The sequence below is a fragment of the Felis catus genome, unplaced genomic scaffold, assembly GCF_018350175.1.
Source record: "Felis catus isolate Fca126 unplaced genomic scaffold, F.catus_Fca126_mat1.0 Un_scaffold_52, whole genome shotgun sequence".
NCBI lineage: Eukaryota > Metazoa > Chordata > Mammalia > Carnivora > Felidae > Felis > Felis catus.
In genome coordinates, this window is record NW_025408539.1 from 184636 (window position 1) to 206037 (window position 21402).

Below are 21402 nucleotides of genomic sequence, written 5' to 3' on the forward strand. Positions count from 1 at the left end.
TGACTCGGCAAGGCACCTGGAAGCTCACCATGTCGTTTCCCAGGCCCGGCTGCAGCTCCCGAGAGGATTGCGGAGGCCTCCTCGACCGCGGGAGGAACAACATGTGTGGCCGTGGCAGCCAAAGAGGGATCCTGACCGGCACCGTCCCTTGTGCCCTCAACTCAGCCCTTCGGGGAGACCACTGCCCTGCTGTGGGTTCGGCGCCTGGAACCTCCTGGGACCTAACCCTAACCCTAACCCTACCCCGAACCGGGACCCTCCCCCGAAACCTAAGCCTGCCTCGATCCCTAATCCTGCATTTGAGCCGCCTTCTGGCATGGGCCCTCACTTCAGCCCTCGAGGGAGATCACGAGACCGGAGTCGCTTCGGCCCTGGCGACGTCCCTGGCCCGAACCCTAACCCTAGCTAAGGCTCTCCCCTCATGGGGACCCAATTCCAACGTCTGACAGCATCACGCGCCTGGGGTCCAGAAGCGGTGCAGGCTGACTCGGCAAGGCACCTGGAAGCTCACCATGTCGTTTCCCAGGCCCGGCTGCAGCTCCCGAGAGGATTGCGGAGGCCTCCTCGACCGCGGGAGGAACAACATGTGTGGCCGTGGCAGCCAAAGAGGGATCCTGACCGGCACCGTCCCTTGTGCCCTCAACTCAGCCCTTCGGGGAGACCACTGCCCTGCTGTGGGTTCGGCGCCTGGAACCTCCTGGGACCTAACCCTAACCCTTACCCTCCGGGGACCTAACCCTAACCCTAACCCTACCCCGAACCGGGACCCTCCCCCGAAACCTAAGCCTGCCTCGATCCCTAATCCTGCATTTGAGCCGCCTTCTGGCATGGGCCCTCACTTCAGCCCTCGAGGGAGATCACGAGACCGGAGTCGCTTCGGCCCTGGCGACGTCCCTGGCCCGAACCCTAACCCTAGCTAAGGCTCTCCCCTCATGGGGACCCAATTCCAACGTCTGACAGCATCACGCGCCTGGGGTCCAGAAGCGGTGCAGGCTGACTCGGCAAGGCACCTGGAAGCTCACCATGTCGTTTCCCAGGCCCGGCTGCAGCTCCCGAGAGGATTGCGGAGGCCTCCTCGACCGCGGGAGGAACAACATGTGTGGCCGTGGCAGCCAAAGAGGGATCCTGACCGGCACCGTCCCTTGTGCCCTCAACTCAGCCCTTCGGGGAGACCACTGCCCTGCTGTGGGTTCGGCGCCTGGAACCTCCTGGGACCTAACCCTAACCCTAACCCTACCCCGAACCGGGACCCTCCCCCGAAACCTAAGCCTGCCTCGATCCCTAATCCTGCATTTGAGCCGCCTTCTGGCATGGGCCCTCACTTCAGCCCTCGAGGGAGATCACGAGACCGGAGTCGCTTCGGCCCTGGCGACGTCCCTGGCCCGAACCCTAACCCTAGCTAAGGCTCTCCCCTCATGGGGACCCAATTCCAACGTCTGACAGCATCACGCGCCTGGGGTCCAGAAGCGGTGCAGGCTGACTCGGCAAGGCACCTGGAAGCTCACCATGTCGTTTCCCAGGCCCGGCTGCAGCTCCCGAGAGGATTGCGGAGGCCTCCTCGACCGCGGGAGGAACAACATGTGTGGCCGTGGCAGCCAAAGAGGGATCCTGACCGGCACCGTCCCTTGTGCCCTCAACTCAGCCCTTCGGGGAGACCACTGCCCTGCTGTGGGTTCGGCGCCTGGAACCTCCTGGGACCTAACCCTAACCCTAACCCTACCCCGAACCGGGACCCTCCCCCGAAACCTAAGCCTGCCTCGATCCCTAATCCTGCATTTGAGCCGCCTTCTGGCATGGGCCCTCACTTCAGCCCTCGAGGGAGATCACGAGACCGGAGTCGCTTCGGCCCTGGCGACGTCCCTGGCCCGAACCCTAACCCTAGCTAAGGCTCTCCCCTCATGGGGACCCAATTCCAACGTCTGACAGCATCACGCGCCTGGGGTCCAGAAGCGGTGCAGGCTGACTCGGCAAGGCACCTGGAAGCTCACCATGTCGTTTCCCAGGCCCGGCTGCAGCTCCCGAGAGGATTGCGGAGGCCTCCTCGACCGCGGGAGGAACAACATGTGTGGCCGTGGCAGCCAAAGAGGGATCCTGACCGGCACCGTCCCTTGTGCCCTCAACTCAGCCCTTCGGGGAGACCACTGCCCTGCTGTGGGTTCGGCGCCTGGAACCTCCTGGGACCTAACCCTAACCCTAACCCTACCCCGAACCGGGACCCTCCCCCGAAACCTAAGCCTGCCTCGATCCCTAATCCTGCATTTGAGCCGCCTTCTGGCATGGGCCCTCACTTCAGCCCTCGAGGGAGATCACGAGACCGGAGTCGCTTCGGCCCTGGCGACGTCCCTGGCCCGAACCCTAACCCTAGCTAAGGCTCTCCCCTCATGGGGACCCAATTCCAACGTCTGACAGCATCACGCGCCTGGGGTCCAGAAGCGGTGCAGGCTGACTCGGCAAGGCACCTGGAAGCTCACCATGTCGTTTCCCAGGCCCGGCTGCAGCTCCCGAGAGGATTGCGGAGGCCTCCTCGACCGCGGGAGGAACAACATGTGTGGCCGTGGCAGCCAAAGAGGGATCCTGACCGGCACCGTCCCTTGTGCCCTCAACTCAGCCCTTCGGGGAGACCACTGCCCTGCTGTGGGTTCGGCGCCTGGAACCTCCTGGGACCTAACCCTAACCCTAACCCTACCCCGAACCGGGACCCTCCCCCGAAACCTAAGCCTGCCTCGATCCCTAATCCTGCATTTGAGCCGCCTTCTGGCATGGGCCCTCACTTCAGCCCTCGAGGGAGATCACGAGACCGGAGTCGCTTCGGCCCTGGCGACGTCCCTGGCCCGAACCCTAACCCTAGCTAAGGCTCTCCCCTCATGGGGACCCAATTCCAACGTCTGACAGCATCACGCGCCTGGGGTCCAGAAGCGGTGCAGGCTGACTCGGCAAGGCACCTGGAAGCTCACCATGTCGTTTCCCAGGCCCGGCTGCAGCTCCCGAGAGGATTGCGGAGGCCTCCTCGACCGCGGGAGGAACAACATGTGTGGCCGTGGCAGCCAAAGAGGGATCCTGACCGGCACCGTCCCTTGTGCCCTCAACTCAGCCCTTCGGGGAGACCACTGCCCTGCTGTGGGTTCGGCGCCTGGAACCTCCTGGGACCTAACCCTAACCCTAACCCTACCCCGAACCGGGACCCTCCCCCGAAACCTAAGCCTGCCTCGATCCCTAATCCTGCATTTGAGCCGCCTTCTGGCATGGGCCCTCACTTCAGCCCTCGAGGGAGATCACGAGACCGGAGTCGCTTCGGCCCTGGCGACGTCCCTGGCCCGAACCCTAACCCTAGCTAAGGCTCTCCCCTCATGGGGACCCAATTCCAACGTCTGACAGCATCACGCGCCTGGGGTCCAGAAGCGGTGCAGGCTGACTCGGCAAGGCACCTGGAAGCTCACCATGTCGTTTCCCAGGCCCGGCTGCAGCTCCCGAGAGGATTGCGGAGGCCTCCTCGACCGCGGGAGGAACAACATGTGTGGCCGTGGCAGCCAAAGAGGGATCCTGACCGGCACCGTCCCTTGTGCCCTCAACTCAGCCCTTCGGGGAGACCACTGCCCTGCTGTGGGTTCGGCGCCTGGAACCTCCTGGGACCTAACCCTAACCCTAACCCTACCCCGAACCGGGACCCTCCCCCGAAACCTAAGCCTGCCTCGATCCCTAATCCTGCATTTGAGCCGCCTTCTGGCATGGGCCCTCACTTCAGCCCTCGAGGGAGATCACGAGACCGGAGTCGCTTCGGCCCTGGCGACGTCCCTGGCCCGAACCCTAACCCTAGCTAAGGCTCTCCCCTCATGGGGACCCAATTCCAACGTCTGACAGCATCACGCGCCTGGGGTCCAGAAGCGGTGCAGGCTGACTCGGCAAGGCACCTGGAAGCTCACCATGTCGTTTCCCAGGCCCGGCTGCAGCTCCCGAGAGGATTGCGGAGGCCTCCTCGACCGCGGGAGGAACAACATGTGTGGCCGTGGCAGCCAAAGAGGGATCCTGACCGGCACCGTCCCTTGTGCCCTCAACTCAGCCCTTCGGGGAGACCACTGCCCTGCTGTGGGTTCGGCGCCTGGAACCTCCTGGGACCTAACCCTAACCCTAACCCTACCCCGAACCGGGACCCTCCCCCGAAACCTAAGCCTGCCTCGATCCCTAATCCTGCATTTGAGCCGCCTTCTGGCATGGGCCCTCACTTCAGCCCTCGAGGGAGATCACGAGACCGGAGTCGCTTCGGCCCTGGCGACGTCCCTGGCCCGAACCCTAACCCTAGCTAAGGCTCTCCCCTCATGGGGACCCAATTCCAACGTCTGACAGCATCACGCGCCTGGGGTCCAGAAGCGGTGCAGGCTGACTCGGCAAGGCACCTGGAAGCTCACCATGTCGTTTCCCAGGCCCGGCTGCAGCTCCCGAGAGGATTGCGGAGGCCTCCTCGACCGCGGGAGGAACAACATGTGTGGCCGTGGCAGCCAAAGAGGGATCCTGACCGGCACCGTCCCTTGTGCCCTCAACTCAGCCCTTCGGGGAGACCACTGCCCTGCTGTGGGTTCGGCGCCTGGAACCTCCTGGGACCTAACCCTAACCCTAACCCTACCCCGAACCGGGACCCTCCCCCGAAACCTAAGCCTGCCTCGATCCCTAATCCTGCATTTGAGCCGCCTTCTGGCATGGGCCCTCACTTCAGCCCTCGAGGGAGATCACGAGACCGGAGTCGCTTCGGCCCTGGCGACGTCCCTGGCCCGAACCCTAACCCTAGCTAAGGCTCTCCCCTCATGGGGACCCAATTCCAACGTCTGACAGCATCACGCGCCTGGGGTCCAGAAGCGGTGCAGGCTGACTCGGCAAGGCACCTGGAAGCTCACCATGTCGTTTCCCAGGCCCGGCTGCAGCTCCCGAGAGGATTGCGGAGGCCTCCTCGACCGCGGGAGGAACAACATGTGTGGCCGTGGCAGCCAAAGAGGGATCCTGACCGGCACCGTCCCTTGTGCCCTCAACTCAGCCCTTCGGGGAGACCACTGCCCTGCTGTGGGTTCGGCGCCTGGAACCTCCTGGGACCTAACCCTAACCCTAACCCTACCCCGAACCGGGACCCTCCCCCGAAACCTAAGCCTGCCTCGATCCCTAATCCTGCATTTGAGCCGCCTTCTGGCATGGGCCCTCACTTCAGCCCTCGAGGGAGATCACGAGACCGGAGTCGCTTCGGCCCTGGCGACGTCCCTGGCCCGAACCCTAACCCTAGCTAAGGCTCTCCCCTCATGGGGACCCAATTCCAACGTCTGACAGCATCACGCGCCTGGGGTCCAGAAGCGGTGCAGGCTGACTCGGCAAGGCACCTGGAAGCTCACCATGTCGTTTCCCAGGCCCGGCTGCAGCTCCCGAGAGGATTGCGGAGGCCTCCTCGACCGCGGGAGGAACAACATGTGTGGCCGTGGCAGCCAAAGAGGGATCCTGACCGGCACCGTCCCTTGTGCCCTCAACTCAGCCCTTCGGGGAGACCACTGCCCTGCTGTGGGTTCGGCGCCTGGAACCTCCTGGGACCTAACCCTAACCCTAACCCTACCCCGAACCGGGACCCTCCCCCGAAACCTAAGCCTGCCTCGATCCCTAATCCTGCATTTGAGCCGCCTTCTGGCATGGGCCCTCACTTCAGCCCTCGAGGGAGATCACGAGACCGGAGTCGCTTCGGCCCTGGCGACGTCCCTGGCCCGAACCCTAACCCTAGCTAAGGCTCTCCCCTCATGGGGACCCAATTCCAACGTCTGACAGCATCACGCGCCTGGGGTCCAGAAGCGGTGCAGGCTGACTCGGCAAGGCACCTGGAAGCTCACCATGTCGTTTCCCAGGCCCGGCTGCAGCTCCCGAGAGGATTGCGGAGGCCTCCTCGACCGCGGGAGGAACAACATGTGTGGCCGTGGCAGCCAAAGAGGGATCCTGACCGGCACCGTCCCTTGTGCCCTCAACTCAGCCCTTCGGGGAGACCACTGCCCTGCTGTGGGTTCGGCGCCTGGAACCTCCTGGGACCTAACCCTAACCCTAACCCTACCCCGAACCGGGACCCTCCCCCGAAACCTAAGCCTGCCTCGATCCCTAATCCTGCATTTGAGCCGCCTTCTGGCATGGGCCCTCACTTCAGCCCTCGAGGGAGATCACGAGACCGGAGTCGCTTCGGCCCTGGCGACGTCCCTGGCCCGAACCCTAACCCTAGCTAAGGCTCTCCCCTCATGGGGACCCAATTCCAACGTCTGACAGCATCACGCGCCTGGGGTCCAGAAGCGGTGCAGGCTGACTCGGCAAGGCACCTGGAAGCTCACCATGTCGTTTCCCAGGCCCGGCTGCAGCTCCCGAGAGGATTGCGGAGGCCTCCTCGACCGCGGGAGGAACAACATGTGTGGCCGTGGCAGCCAAAGAGGGATCCTGACCGGCACCGTCCCTTGTGCCCTCAACTCAGCCCTTCGGGGAGACCACTGCCCTGCTGTGGGTTCGGCGCCTGGAACCTCCTGGGACCTAACCCTAACCCTAACCCTACCCCGAACCGGGACCCTCCCCCGAAACCTAAGCCTGCCTCGATCCCTAATCCTGCATTTGAGCCGCCTTCTGGCATGGGCCCTCACTTCAGCCCTCGAGGGAGATCACGAGACCGGAGTCGCTTCGGCCCTGGCGACGTCCCTGGCCCGAACCCTAACCCTAGCTAAGGCTCTCCCCTCATGGGGACCCAATTCCAACGTCTGACAGCATCACGCGCCTGGGGTCCAGAAGCGGTGCAGGCTGACTCGGCAAGGCACCTGGAAGCTCACCATGTCGTTTCCCAGGCCCGGCTGCAGCTCCCGAGAGGATTGCGGAGGCCTCCTCGACCGCGGGAGGAACAACATGTGTGGCCGTGGCAGCCAAAGAGGGATCCTGACCGGCACCGTCCCTTGTGCCCTCAACTCAGCCCTTCGGGGAGACCACTGCCCTGCTGTGGGTTCGGCGCCTGGAACCTCCTGGGACCTAACCCTAACCCTAACCCTACCCCGAACCGGGACCCTCCCCCGAAACCTAAGCCTGCCTCGATCCCTAATCCTGCATTTGAGCCGCCTTCTGGCATGGGCCCTCACTTCAGCCCTCGAGGGAGATCACGAGACCGGAGTCGCTTCGGCCCTGGCGACGTCCCTGGCCCGAACCCTAACCCTAGCTAAGGCTCTCCCCTCATGGGGACCCAATTCCAACGTCTGACAGCATCACGCGCCTGGGGTCCAGAAGCGGTGCAGGCTGACTCGGCAAGGCACCTGGAAGCTCACCATGTCGTTTCCCAGGCCCGGCTGCAGCTCCCGAGAGGATTGCGGAGGCCTCCTCGACCGCGGGAGGAACAACATGTGTGGCCGTGGCAGCCAAAGAGGGATCCTGACCGGCACCGTCCCTTGTGCCCTCAACTCAGCCCTTCGGGGAGACCACTGCCCTGCTGTGGGTTCGGCGCCTGGAACCTCCTGGGACCTAACCCTAACCCTAACCCTACCCCGAACCGGGACCCTCCCCCGAAACCTAAGCCTGCCTCGATCCCTAATCCTGCATTTGAGCCGCCTTCTGGCATGGGCCCTCACTTCAGCCCTCGAGGGAGATCACGAGACCGGAGTCGCTTCGGCCCTGGCGACGTCCCTGGCCCGAACCCTAACCCTAGCTAAGGCTCTCCCCTCATGGGGACCCAATTCCAACGTCTGACAGCATCACGCGCCTGGGGTCCAGAAGCGGTGCAGGCTGACTCGGCAAGGCACCTGGAAGCTCACCATGTCGTTTCCCAGGCCCGGCTGCAGCTCCCGAGAGGATTGCGGAGGCCTCCTCGACCGCGGGAGGAACAACATGTGTGGCCGTGGCAGCCAAAGAGGGATCCTGACCGGCACCGTCCCTTGTGCCCTCAACTCAGCCCTTCGGGGAGACCACTGCCCTGCTGTGGGTTCGGCGCCTGGAACCTCCTGGGACCTAACCCTAACCCTAACCCTACCCCGAACCGGGACCCTCCCCCGAAACCTAAGCCTGCCTCGATCCCTAATCCTGCATTTGAGCCGCCTTCTGGCATGGGCCCTCACTTCAGCCCTCGAGGGAGATCACGAGACCGGAGTCGCTTCGGCCCTGGCGACGTCCCTGGCCCGAACCCTAACCCTAGCTAAGGCTCTCCCCTCATGGGGACCCAATTCCAACGTCTGACAGCATCACGCGCCTGGGGTCCAGAAGCGGTGCAGGCTGACTCGGCAAGGCACCTGGAAGCTCACCATGTCGTTTCCCAGGCCCGGCTGCAGCTCCCGAGAGGATTGCGGAGGCCTCCTCGACCGCGGGAGGAACAACATGTGTGGCCGTGGCAGCCAAAGAGGGATCCTGACCGGCACCGTCCCTTGTGCCCTCAACTCAGCCCTTCGGGGAGACCACTGCCCTGCTGTGGGTTCGGCGCCTGGAACCTCCTGGGACCTAACCCTAACCCTAACCCTACCCCGAACCGGGACCCTCCCCCGAAACCTAAGCCTGCCTCGATCCCTAATCCTGCATTTGAGCCGCCTTCTGGCATGGGCCCTCACTTCAGCCCTCGAGGGAGATCACGAGACCGGAGTCGCTTCGGCCCTGGCGACGTCCCTGGCCCGAACCCTAACCCTAGCTAAGGCTCTCCCCTCATGGGGACCCAATTCCAACGTCTGACAGCATCACGCGCCTGGGGTCCAGAAGCGGTGCAGGCTGACTCGGCAAGGCACCTGGAAGCTCACCATGTCGTTTCCCAGGCCCGGCTGCAGCTCCCGAGAGGATTGCGGAGGCCTCCTCGACCGCGGGAGGAACAACATGTGTGGCCGTGGCAGCCAAAGAGGGATCCTGACCGGCACCGTCCCTTGTGCCCTCAACTCAGCCCTTCGGGGAGACCACTGCCCTGCTGTGGGTTCGGCGCCTGGAACCTCCTGGGACCTAACCCTAACCCTAACCCTACCCCGAACCGGGACCCTCCCCCGAAACCTAAGCCTGCCTCGATCCCTAATCCTGCATTTGAGCCGCCTTCTGGCATGGGCCCTCACTTCAGCCCTCGAGGGAGATCACGAGACCGGAGTCGCTTCGGCCCTGGCGACGTCCCTGGCCCGAACCCTAACCCTAGCTAAGGCTCTCCCCTCATGGGGACCCAATTCCAACGTCTGACAGCATCACGCGCCTGGGGTCCAGAAGCGGTGCAGGCTGACTCGGCAAGGCACCTGGAAGCTCACCATGTCGTTTCCCAGGCCCGGCTGCAGCTCCCGAGAGGATTGCGGAGGCCTCCTCGACCGCGGGAGGAACAACATGTGTGGCCGTGGCAGCCAAAGAGGGATCCTGACCGGCACCGTCCCTTGTGCCCTCAACTCAGCCCTTCGGGGAGACCACTGCCCTGCTGTGGGTTCGGCGCCTGGAACCTCCTGGGACCTAACCCTAACCCTAACCCTACCCCGAACCGGGACCCTCCCCCGAAACCTAAGCCTGCCTCGATCCCTAATCCTGCATTTGAGCCGCCTTCTGGCATGGGCCCTCACTTCAGCCCTCGAGGGAGATCACGAGACCGGAGTCGCTTCGGCCCTGGCGACGTCCCTGGCCCGAACCCTAACCCTAGCTAAGGCTCTCCCCTCATGGGGACCCAATTCCAACGTCTGACAGCATCACGCGCCTGGGGTCCAGAAGCGGTGCAGGCTGACTCGGCAAGGCACCTGGAAGCTCACCATGTCGTTTCCCAGGCCCGGCTGCAGCTCCCGAGAGGATTGCGGAGGCCTCCTCGACCGCGGGAGGAACAACATGTGTGGCCGTGGCAGCCAAAGAGGGATCCTGACCGGCACCGTCCCTTGTGCCCTCAACTCAGCCCTTCGGGGAGACCACTGCCCTGCTGTGGGTTCGGCGCCTGGAACCTCCTGGGACCTAACCCTAACCCTAACCCTACCCCGAACCGGGACCCTCCCCCGAAACCTAAGCCTGCCTCGATCCCTAATCCTGCATTTGAGCCGCCTTCTGGCATGGGCCCTCACTTCAGCCCTCGAGGGAGATCACGAGACCGGAGTCGCTTCGGCCCTGGCGACGTCCCTGGCCCGAACCCTAACCCTAGCTAAGGCTCTCCCCTCATGGGGACCCAATTCCAACGTCTGACAGCATCACGCGCCTGGGGTCCAGAAGCGGTGCAGGCTGACTCGGCAAGGCACCTGGAAGCTCACCATGTCGTTTCCCAGGCCCGGCTGCAGCTCCCGAGAGGATTGCGGAGGCCTCCTCGACCGCGGGAGGAACAACATGTGTGGCCGTGGCAGCCAAAGAGGGATCCTGACCGGCACCGTCCCTTGTGCCCTCAACTCAGCCCTTCGGGGAGACCACTGCCCTGCTGTGGGTTCGGCGCCTGGAACCTCCTGGGACCTAACCCTAACCCTAACCCTACCCCGAACCGGGACCCTCCCCCGAAACCTAAGCCTGCCTCGATCCCTAATCCTGCATTTGAGCCGCCTTCTGGCATGGGCCCTCACTTCAGCCCTCGAGGGAGATCACGAGACCGGAGTCGCTTCGGCCCTGGCGACGTCCCTGGCCCGAACCCTAACCCTAGCTAAGGCTCTCCCCTCATGGGGACCCAATTCCAACGTCTGACAGCATCACGCGCCTGGGGTCCAGAAGCGGTGCAGGCTGACTCGGCAAGGCACCTGGAAGCTCACCATGTCGTTTCCCAGGCCCGGCTGCAGCTCCCGAGAGGATTGCGGAGGCCTCCTCGACCGCGGGAGGAACAACATGTGTGGCCGTGGCAGCCAAAGAGGGATCCTGACCGGCACCGTCCCTTGTGCCCTCAACTCAGCCCTTCGGGGAGACCACTGCCCTGCTGTGGGTTCGGCGCCTGGAACCTCCTGGGACCTAACCCTAACCCTAACCCTACCCCGAACCGGGACCCTCCCCCGAAACCTAAGCCTGCCTCGATCCCTAATCCTGCATTTGAGCCGCCTTCTGGCATGGGCCCTCACTTCAGCCCTCGAGGGAGATCACGAGACCGGAGTCGCTTCGGCCCTGGCGACGTCCCTGGCCCGAACCCTAACCCTAGCTAAGGCTCTCCCCTCATGGGGACCCAATTCCAACGTCTGACAGCATCACGCGCCTGGGGTCCAGAAGCGGTGCAGGCTGACTCGGCAAGGCACCTGGAAGCTCACCATGTCGTTTCCCAGGCCCGGCTGCAGCTCCCGAGAGGATTGCGGAGGCCTCCTCGACCGCGGGAGGAACAACATGTGTGGCCGTGGCAGCCAAAGAGGGATCCTGACCGGCACCGTCCCTTGTGCCCTCAACTCAGCCCTTCGGGGAGACCACTGCCCTGCTGTGGGTTCGGCGCCTGGAACCTCCTGGGACCTAACCCTAACCCTAACCCTTACCCGAACCGGGACCCTCCCCCGAAACCTAAGCCTGCCTCGATCCCTAATCCTGCATTTGAGCCGCCTTCTGGCATGGGCCCTCACTTCAGCCCTCGAGGGAGATCACGAGACCGGAGTCGCTTCGGCCCTGGCGACGTCCCTGGCCCGAACCCTAACCCTAGCTAAGGCTCTCCCCTCATGGGGACCCAATTCCAACGTCTGACAGCATCACGCGCCTGGGGTCCAGAAGCGGTGCAGGCTGACTCGGCAAGGCACCTGGAAGCTCACCATGTCGTTTCCCAGGCCCGGCTGCAGCTCCCGAGAGGATTGCGGAGGCCTCCTCGACCGAGGCGCTCAACATGTGTGGCCGTGGCAGCCAAAGAGGGATCCTGACCGGCACCGTCCCTTGTGCCCTCAACTCAGCCCTTCGGGGAGACCACTGCCCTGCTGTGGGTTCGGCGCCTGGAACCTCCTGGGACCTAACCCTAACCCTAACCCTTAACCGGGACCCTCCCCCGAAACCTAAGCCTGCCTCGATCCCTAATCCTGCATTTGAGCCGCCTTCTGGCATGGGCCCTCACTTCAGCCCTCGAGGGAGATCACGAGACCGGAGTCGCTTCGGCCCTGGCGACGTCCCTGGCCCGAACCCTAACCCTAGCTAAGGCTCTCTCCTCATGGGGACCCAATTCCAACGTCTGACAGCATCACGCGCCTGGGGTCCAGAAGCGGTGCAGGCTGACTCGGCAAGGCACCTGGAAGCTCACCATGTCGTTTCCCAGGCCCGGCTGCAGTTGTCTGAGAGGATTGCGGAGGCCTCCTCGACCAGTGGCCCAACATTTGCGTGGCCGTGGCAGCCAAAGAGGGATCCTGACCAGCACCGTCCCCTGTGCCCTCAACTCAGCCCTTCGGGTGACCACTGCCCTGCTGTGGGTTCGGCGCCTGGAACCTCCTGGGTCCTAACCCAAACCCTACCCCTAACCGGAAACCTCAACCGAAACCTAAGCCGATCTCGATCCCTAATCCTGCATTTGAGCCGCCTTCTGGCATGGGCCCTCACTTCAGCCCTCGAGGGAGATCACGAGAATGGAGTCGCTTTGGCCCTAGCGACGTCCCTGGACCGAACCCTAACCCTAGCTCAGACTCTCTCCCAATGGGGATGTAAGCAACAAACTATAAATCGTCTATGAGAAAAATTGAAGAAACCCAAAGAAATGGAAAACATTCCATGCTCACGTATTAGAAGAACAAACATTGTTAAGATGTCAATACTACCAAAGCAGTCGACACACTCAATGCAATCCCTATCACAATAACACGAGCTTTCTCCACAGAGCTAGAACAAACAACCCTAAAATGTGTAAGGATCCAGAAAAGATACCAAATGCCAAGGTCATGTTGAAAAAGAAAACAAAGGTGGAAACATGACTATTTTGGATGTATGGTGTATTAGAAAGCTGCATTCATCAAGATAGTATGTACAGGCAGAGAAACGATGACAGACGTCAATGGAACAGAATATGGAACCCAGAAATATACCCTCAAACATATGGTGAGTAATCTTTGTTAACACAGAAAGAATATCCAATGGAATCAGAGTCTCTTCAGCAAATGGTACTCGGAATACTGGACAGTGAGAATGATGAACCTGGACACTGTTCTTAAACCACACACACACACACACACACACACACACACACACACCTCATAATGGATGAATTATCTAAATGTAAGTCAGGAACAATCAAAATCCTAGAGGAGATAACAGGCAATGTACCTCCTTGATCCTGGCCGCAGCAACTTCTCGCTTGTCATGTCTCCAGAAGCAAGGGCAATAAAAACCACAATGAACTATTGGGTCCCAAAGATAAAAAGCTTCTGCACAGCAGGGGACAAAATCAGCCAAACTAAAAGGCAACTGAATGAAATGGGAGAAGATATTTGCAGGTGACATATCAGATAAGGGGTTAGTATCCAACTTCTATAAAAAACTGATCACCCTCAATATCCAGAAACCAAATAATCCAGTGAAGAAATGGGCAAAAGACATGAAGAGACACTTTAAGAAAGATGACATCCAGATCGGTCACACATGAAAAGATGCTCAATCTCACTGGTCATCACTGAAATACAAATCAAACCCACAATGAGCTATCCCCTCACACCTATCAGAATGGCTAAAATTAACATCTCCGGAAACGACAGATGTTGGCAAGGATGCAGGGAAAGGGAACCCTTTTGCAATGCTGGTGCGAATGCAAAGTGGTGTAGCCATTCTGGACAATAGTATGGAGATTCGTCACAAAAACAAAAAATAGAACTACACTAGGACCCAGCAATTGCACTACTAGGTATTTATCCAAAAGATACACTAACGCTGACTCGAAGTGGCACGTGTACTCCAATATTTATAGCAGCATTCTCAACAATAGCTAAGTTATGCAAAGAGCCCAAATGACCACTGACAGATGAATGGACAAAGAAGATATGGTATATTCATACAATGGACTATTACTTGGCGATCAAAAAGAATGAAATCTCGCTCTTTGCAACAACGGGGATGGAACCGGACTTTCTTAAGCTAAGCAAAATATGTCAGAGAACGACACACATCCTCTCATCTGTCGAATTTAATGAAACTGATGAACATAGTGCAAGGAAAGCAAAATAAGATACACACAGAGACAGAGTCAAATGATAAGAGGCTGTTAAGTAGAGGGAAGAATCTCAGGGTTCCTGGAGGGTTACTGAAGAGGAGTATGGGCTAAATGGGTGATGGGCATTAGGGGTGGACCTTGGGATGAGTATTGGGTATATTTTGTACTTGATGGATCACTAAATTCTACTGCTGAAACTGTATTCCTCTATAAGGTAACTAACTTGGGCTTCAATTTTAAAAGGAAGAAATATTAAAAATAAGTAAAGAAATGTACCACCAGTCAAAAGAAAAGAATATTTAAATCGGGCTCTTGAGTGGAAAGGAAAGACTAAAAGTGTCACAGACATGAAAGGATCAGAGAAAACATCAAGAAACAATGACAAAACAACTTGTAGAATGGGACTAAATATATACCTATCAATAATCACTCTGACTATAAATGGACTATATGCTCCAATCCAAAGACATTGGAAAGGGCGTCAGAATGGACAGAACAGACAAACAAACAAGCAAACAAAAAACAATGTCTATCTAGATGCTGCCTACAAAGCCTTATTCGGACTTAAGTCTCCTGCAGATTTGTTATTTTTTTAAATTTTTTTAATGTTGATTTATTTTTGAGACAGAGAGAGACCAAGCATGAACGGGGGAGGGTCAGAGAGAGGGAGACACAGAATCTGAAACAGGCTCCAGGCTCTGAGCTGTCAGCACAGTGCCCGACGCGGGGCTCGACCTCAGGGACTGCGAGATCATGACCTGAGCCAAAGTCGGCCCCTTAACCGACTGAGCCACCCAGGCGCCCCAAGTCTCCTGCAGATTTGAAGTGAGGGAATGAAGAAATATTTATCATGCCAATAATGTCAAAAGAAAGCCAGTAGCCATACTTATATCAGGTAAAATAAACTTTAAAACCGAGACTCTATTTTGGTACCCTTTGGGTAAATACCTAACAGTGAAATTGCATGCACCCAACATTTATAGCAGAATTATCAACAGTAGCCCAACTATGGGGAAAGCCCAAGTATCCATCAACTGATGAAGGTGTAAAGAATTTGTGGTGTGTGTATGTATACGATGTATATGCATATGGACATATGTGTATGTTCATATATACATACATACGTATATACAATGAAATATAACTCAGCTTCAAGAAGAATGAAATCTTGCCATTTGCAACGATGTGGGTGGCGATTGAATGTATTATGCTACGTGAAATATGTCAATCAGAGAAAGACACATATATGATTTCACTCATGTGGAAGTTAAGAAACAAAACACATGAAAACTAAGGAAGGAGCCAGGAAAAGAGAAGCATGGTAACAAACCACATGAGTCTCTTAATTTAGAGAAAAAAAAAGTGAAAGTTCATGGAGGGAGATGGGTTAGCGCTGGGCTAGATGGAGGACGAGTGTTAAGGAGAGCACTTGTTGTGATGAGCACTGGGTGTTGTATGTAAAGGATGAATCACCGAATTCTACTCCTAAACCTGAGAATGCACTGTATGTCAACTAAGACTTAAATTAAAATACATACATACATACATACATACATACATACATACAGCTATAACAAGAGATGAAGACAGACACGATCTCATACTAAAGGGGACAGCCAAACAAGAAGATCCAATGATTGTAAATTTTGATGCACCCAACATGCGATCACCAAGTATACAAAACATTTAGCAACACCGTAAAGGAACTCATTTATAATAATAGGATGATAGTAGAGGACTTTAACACATCACTCACATCAATGGACAGAACCTATAAACAGAAAGTCAACAAGGAAACAATGGCTTTGAATGACACACTGGACCAGAAGGGTTTAATAGGTATATTCAGAACACTCCATACTAAAATGACAGAGTACACATTCTTTTCAAGCATACCTGGGGCGTTCTCCAGAATTGATCACATTCTAGGTCACAAATCAGGCCTCAAGAGGTACCCAACGACAGAGATCAGACCAAGCATCTTTTCTAACCACAAAGCTAGGAAACTTGAAGTCAACCACAAAAAGAGGGCGGAGGGGGGGAGGGAAGGCCACAAATAAAGGGAGGTTAAGTAACATGCTACTAAATGAATGGGTCAAACAGGAAATCAATGAGAAAATACACTGAAACAAATGAAAATGAAAATACACTGGTAAAACCCTTTGGAATGCGGCAAAAGCAGTCTATGATGGAAGTATATAGCAATACAAGCCTACCTTAAAGAGCAAGAAAAATCTCAAACAATCCTAACTTACACCTAAGGGAATGAGTAAAAGAGCAGCAGAAGGAAGGAAATAATAGAGTTTAGGGCAGAAACAAGGAAAATAGAAACCAAAAAGACACTAGACCAAATCAATGAAACCAGGGGCTGGTTCATTGAAAGCAGTAATCAACTTGAAAACCTCCTAGGCAGACTCTTCACAAAGAAGACAGAAAGGACTCAAATAAATGAAATCACAAATAAGAAAGGAGAAATGACAGTCAACACCACAAAAATACAATTAGAAGATAATATTATGAACAACTACATGCAACAAATTGGACACTCTGAGAAAAATGGACAAATTCCTAGAAACACACCCACTACCGAAACTGAAACAGGAAGATACCTAAAATCTGAAAACAGAAAGATACCCCATTAGTAATTAAAAAAATCTCCTCCCAACACAAGAGGTCATGGCCAGATGGCTTCATTGATGAATTCTACCATCCATTCAAGGAAGAGGTAATATGTATTCTCCTCGAATTATTACAAAATTAAAAAAGAAGGAAAACTTACAAATTCATCGTATGAGGCCATCATTACCCTGATACCAAAACGAGATGAAGCCTCCACTAAAACCGAAAACTGCAGCGGCGCCTGTGTGGGTCGGTCGGTTTACTGTCCAACTCTTAATTTTGGATTAGGACATTATCTTGCGGTACGTGGGTTCGAGTCCCACGTTGGGCCCTGCCATGACAGTGTGGGGCGTGGCCAGGACTCTCTCTCTCCCTGTCTCTCTGCCCCTCCCTCACTTTTATGTACACTATCTAAGGAAAGAAATAAGCATTTAAAAAGATGTTTAAAACATTTTAAATAAAACTGCAGAGCAATAGCCTGATGACTATGTATGCCGAAATTCTCATTAAAATACCTTCAAATTAAAGTCCACAATACATTGATAGAATCATTTCCCATAATCAAGTGGGATATATTCCTGGGCTGCAAGCGTGGCTCCACATTCACATATCAATCAACATGATGCACCACAGTAATGGAAGAAAGGATAAGAACAATAGGATGCTTTCAACAGAAGTAGGAAAACTATTTGATAAAATGTCACATCCATTCATGATAAAAACACTCAGCAAAGTACATTGGGACTCAACCTACCTGCACATAATAAAGGTCGTCTATGAAAAACCCACAGCTTATCTCATCCTCAATGGGTAAAAATTGAGAGTTTTTCTTCCAAAGTCAGGGACAAACTAGGAATGACCCCTCTCACCACTGTTATCCCACATAGTACGGGAAACCCTAACCACAGCACTCAGACAACAAAAAGAAATAAGAGGCATCCAAATCGGCAAGGAAGAAGTAGCACTTTCGCTGTTTGGAACTGACATGATAGGTTCTATTAAAAACTGAAAGGCTCCCTTAAAAATTGCTAGAATCGATATATATCAATTCGACAGGTCACATTCTACAGAAATCAAGGAACATAGATGTATTGAATTTCTAACACAAATCATGAATTAAGACAGAGAGAAAGTAAGGGATCAATCCCATTGACAGGCTCACAAATACCACAAGAAACCAGGAATAAACCTAACCAAAGAGGTGAAAGACCTGTACTCTAAACGCTATGAAACACTGATGAAATAAATGGAAGAGGACACAAAGAAATGGACATACATTTCATGTTCATGGATGGGAAGCACAAAATACTGTTAAAATGTCTACACTCCTCAAAGCAATCTACACATATAATGAAATGAAGTGTGATAGGGATATCACACTCACAAAAGCATTTGTCACAGAACAAGAACAAATAATCTCAACATGTGTATGGAATGACAAAAGTCCCCAAACAGCCAACACAAACTTGTAGAAGAAAAGCAAAGCTGGAGACATCACAATTCCAGACTTTAGGTTATATTACAAAGCTATACTGATCAGAACAGTATGATCAGTATGTCCGTACTGAACAGTACTGACAAAACAACAACAAAACATAACAACAACAACAAACTCATACGCATAGATCAATAGCATGGACACCCAGAAATAAACTCACACCTCTATGGTCAATTAATTCTCAACCAAGCAGGAAAGAACATCCAGTGGAAAAAAAGATAGTCTTGGGACACATGGGTGGCCCAGTCAAGAAAGCGTGTGATGGTGGGTTCAGCTCAGGTCATGATCTCAGGGCAGTGCAGAGCATGCATGGGATTCTCTCTCTCCATATCTCTCTGCCCCTCTTCTGTATGCTCGCTCTCTCTCTCTCTCTCTCTCTCTCTCTCAAAAATAAATACATAAATTTAAAAAAAGGCTCCTCAACATATGGTTTTGGAAAAACTGGACAGCAATCTGCAAAACAAAACAAAAACAACGGACCACTGTCTTACAACATACACAAAAATAAATCCAACATGGACAAAGAACTATATGTGAAACCTGAAACCATAAAAATCCCAGAGGATAACACGGGTAGTATCTTACTTGACATTGCCTGTGCAAACGTCTTTGTAGATATATCTCTAGAGGTAAGGGAAACGCAAGCAAAAATAATGAGACTTTATAAAAATTAAAACCTTCCGTCACCAAGGAAATAATCAACAAAACGAAAACATCAACAGAATGATATTTGCAAACGACATCGGATAAAGGGTTAGTGTCCAAAATATATACAGTTATACAGCACGCAAAAAATGAGAAGTCTGATTAAAAATGGGCAGAAGACACGAGTGGACATTTCCCAAAGGAAGACATATACATGGCCAAGAGACACATGAAAAAATGCTCAACAATACTGATCTTCAGGGACATACAATTCGAAAGTACAATGAGAGAACACATCACATCTGTCACAATGACTAAAATCAATGAAGGATGACACAGCAGGTGTTGCCAAGGATGTGGGGAAAGAATAACCCTCTTGCACTGTGGGTAGGAATGCAAACTGGTGCAGCCACTCTGGAAAACCACATGGAGATGTCAAAAACAAAACAAAACTGGAAATAGAAGTACCTTACAATCCAGCAACTTCACTACAAGGTGTTTCCACAAAGAATACAAAATCTTCAAAGGGATACATGCACCGTGATGTTTACAGCAGCATTTTCTACAAAAGCCAAATGACAGAAACTATCCAAGCACCCATCAACTGATGAATAAATTGAGATGTGGTCTATGGAATGTAATATGATTTAGCCGTAAAAACGTGAAATCTTGCCATTTGCCACGAGGTGGATGGAGAGAGAGAATGTTATGCTGGGTGAAATAAGCCTGTCGGAGAAAGACAAATACCCAATGATGTCACTAACACATGGCAAGAAAACAAAACAAAGGGGCGGGGGGAGGAGACAAACGGACTCTTAACTAGGAAACAAACTGAGGAGTTCCACAGCGAGGTGAGGGAATGGGTGAAACAGCGGATGGGGATTAAGAAGTGCACCTGGGATGAGCACCGGGTGACGTGTGGAAGTGTTGCTCTATATTGGACACCTGAAACTAATATTACACTGTGTCTTCACTCAGTGGAATTTAAATTAACAGATAACATAAGGTTACTGAGACTGACCTACCAGGTTTTCGGTAGTGTTCAATCACTTTACTAGGTTGGAAAAATAACCATGAATTTTTTAAAAAGCATGTATGATGTGTGGGACAGTTTGTGCCCTTACCTTGGTCTCTGGGTCCAGCAGAACTCGGAACATGGGTCCCAGCTCCTTCTTCTAGAAGGTCGTGAGACGAACATTTCATGGATCCACGTCCTAATTGAATGCAGCTCCCGTGCTTCTGAATTTCTGTTAGGGTTACTTCCCGGAAACAAGCCTGGATCTGGAACAAACCATCGGCTGCATCTATGAGGTGATGTCGTGGGACCCCGCAATCCACAAGTCCTTTAGTAAAATACGTCTTGATCAAACACTGTCCGGTAAGGGGTGGAATGACACACGGGAACAGCCCAGAAAATGCAAAGGCCTGTGCAGCTCAGCGACCAGCTTGACCAGGGAAGCCACCCGGCGCCCCCTCCTCAGCACTCAGTACAACAAGGCAGCTTCTCTCTGGCGACTCGGGAGATGTCAAGTTGCTGCTAAGCTCCCAAGGTCTCCCCTGGGGCGGGTGGCAGAACCTGCTGGAAATGCAGCTCTGCTCTCTGTACTCAGGCACCAGCAGAGGCCTGAGTCCTCTGAGAGCAAGCAAAGCCCTTCCTGCTCTGAGGTGCCCTGGGTCAGAAAAGCAGATGGTGCGCCCTCTGCTGGCTATCACTGCCCAGCAGAGGAACCCGCCCCTCGGGGGTCTGTGGTGCTTGAGCTCTCTCTGCTGGCCACCATGGGAATTCTTTCAATGTTGAAGGCCCTGGTTGCTCAGCTGAGAGACCAAAGGTGCTCTGGGCAACTAAGCCTGTTCTCCTCGTTGGGAAAGTTTTAGTGACAGGGCCTGGGACACAAAATCTTTTCCTTCTCTTTCTTGTGAGTGAAGAATGAAACCGAATTTATTAACGTAACGACATCATTTGTAATGTTTTAAGCAATATTCACAGAAAAATAGACCACCGATGTACACATGCTGAACAAGACGTTATTTTGTTTACCACCAAAATACTTAGGTTAGATAAAGAATGGACACCTTTGAGAGAGAGAGTTACCGGCGTCCAGCTATGGAGTGAATGAGTCCTAGGGATACAAGGGACAGCCAATGGAATGGAGTCAATCCTGTAACAATATTGTTGCATGCTTTCACAGGATAGCTACACATGTGGTTGAGTACATCATGTAGAGACATATGGAATGACTACAATGTATGCCTAAAACTAACACAACAAATGTGTGAACAATATTTCAATTAAAAATAGACATCCTTTACACTATCTTTAATTTCTTCTTCTTTGCCACTAAACTATCTTTCCTGGGGAGTTTGGGTGGCTTAGTCGGTTAAGCGTCCGACTTTGAGTCAAGTCAGGATTTGGCAGTCCATGAGTTTGAGCCCCACATCAGGCTCTGTCCTGAGAGCTCAGAGCCTCGAGCCTGCCTCATATTCGGTGTCTCCCACTCTATCCCCCTCCCCAGCTCGGGTTCTCTCAAAAAAAGAAACATTAAAAACGAAAAATCATTGCTCATTGAGAATCTGCGAATTTCCATTCATACCAGATTCTCTAACATCACCTTCCTGGTGTTGAAAG

General features: G+C 54.3%; 1 long non-coding RNA gene across 1 annotated transcript in view; it reads right to left on the reverse strand.

Annotated features, from left to right (window-relative positions):
• LOC123383712 overlaps positions 1 to 20436 on the reverse strand; it is a 78062-nt gene extending 57626 nt beyond the window's left edge. The window contains exon 1 of the long non-coding RNA XR_006593682.1: positions 19901 to 20436. This is a non-coding gene — a long non-coding RNA (uncharacterized LOC123383712). The remainder of the gene's footprint in view (positions 1 to 19900) is intronic.
• Between the last annotated feature and the right edge of the window lie 966 nt (positions 20437 to 21402).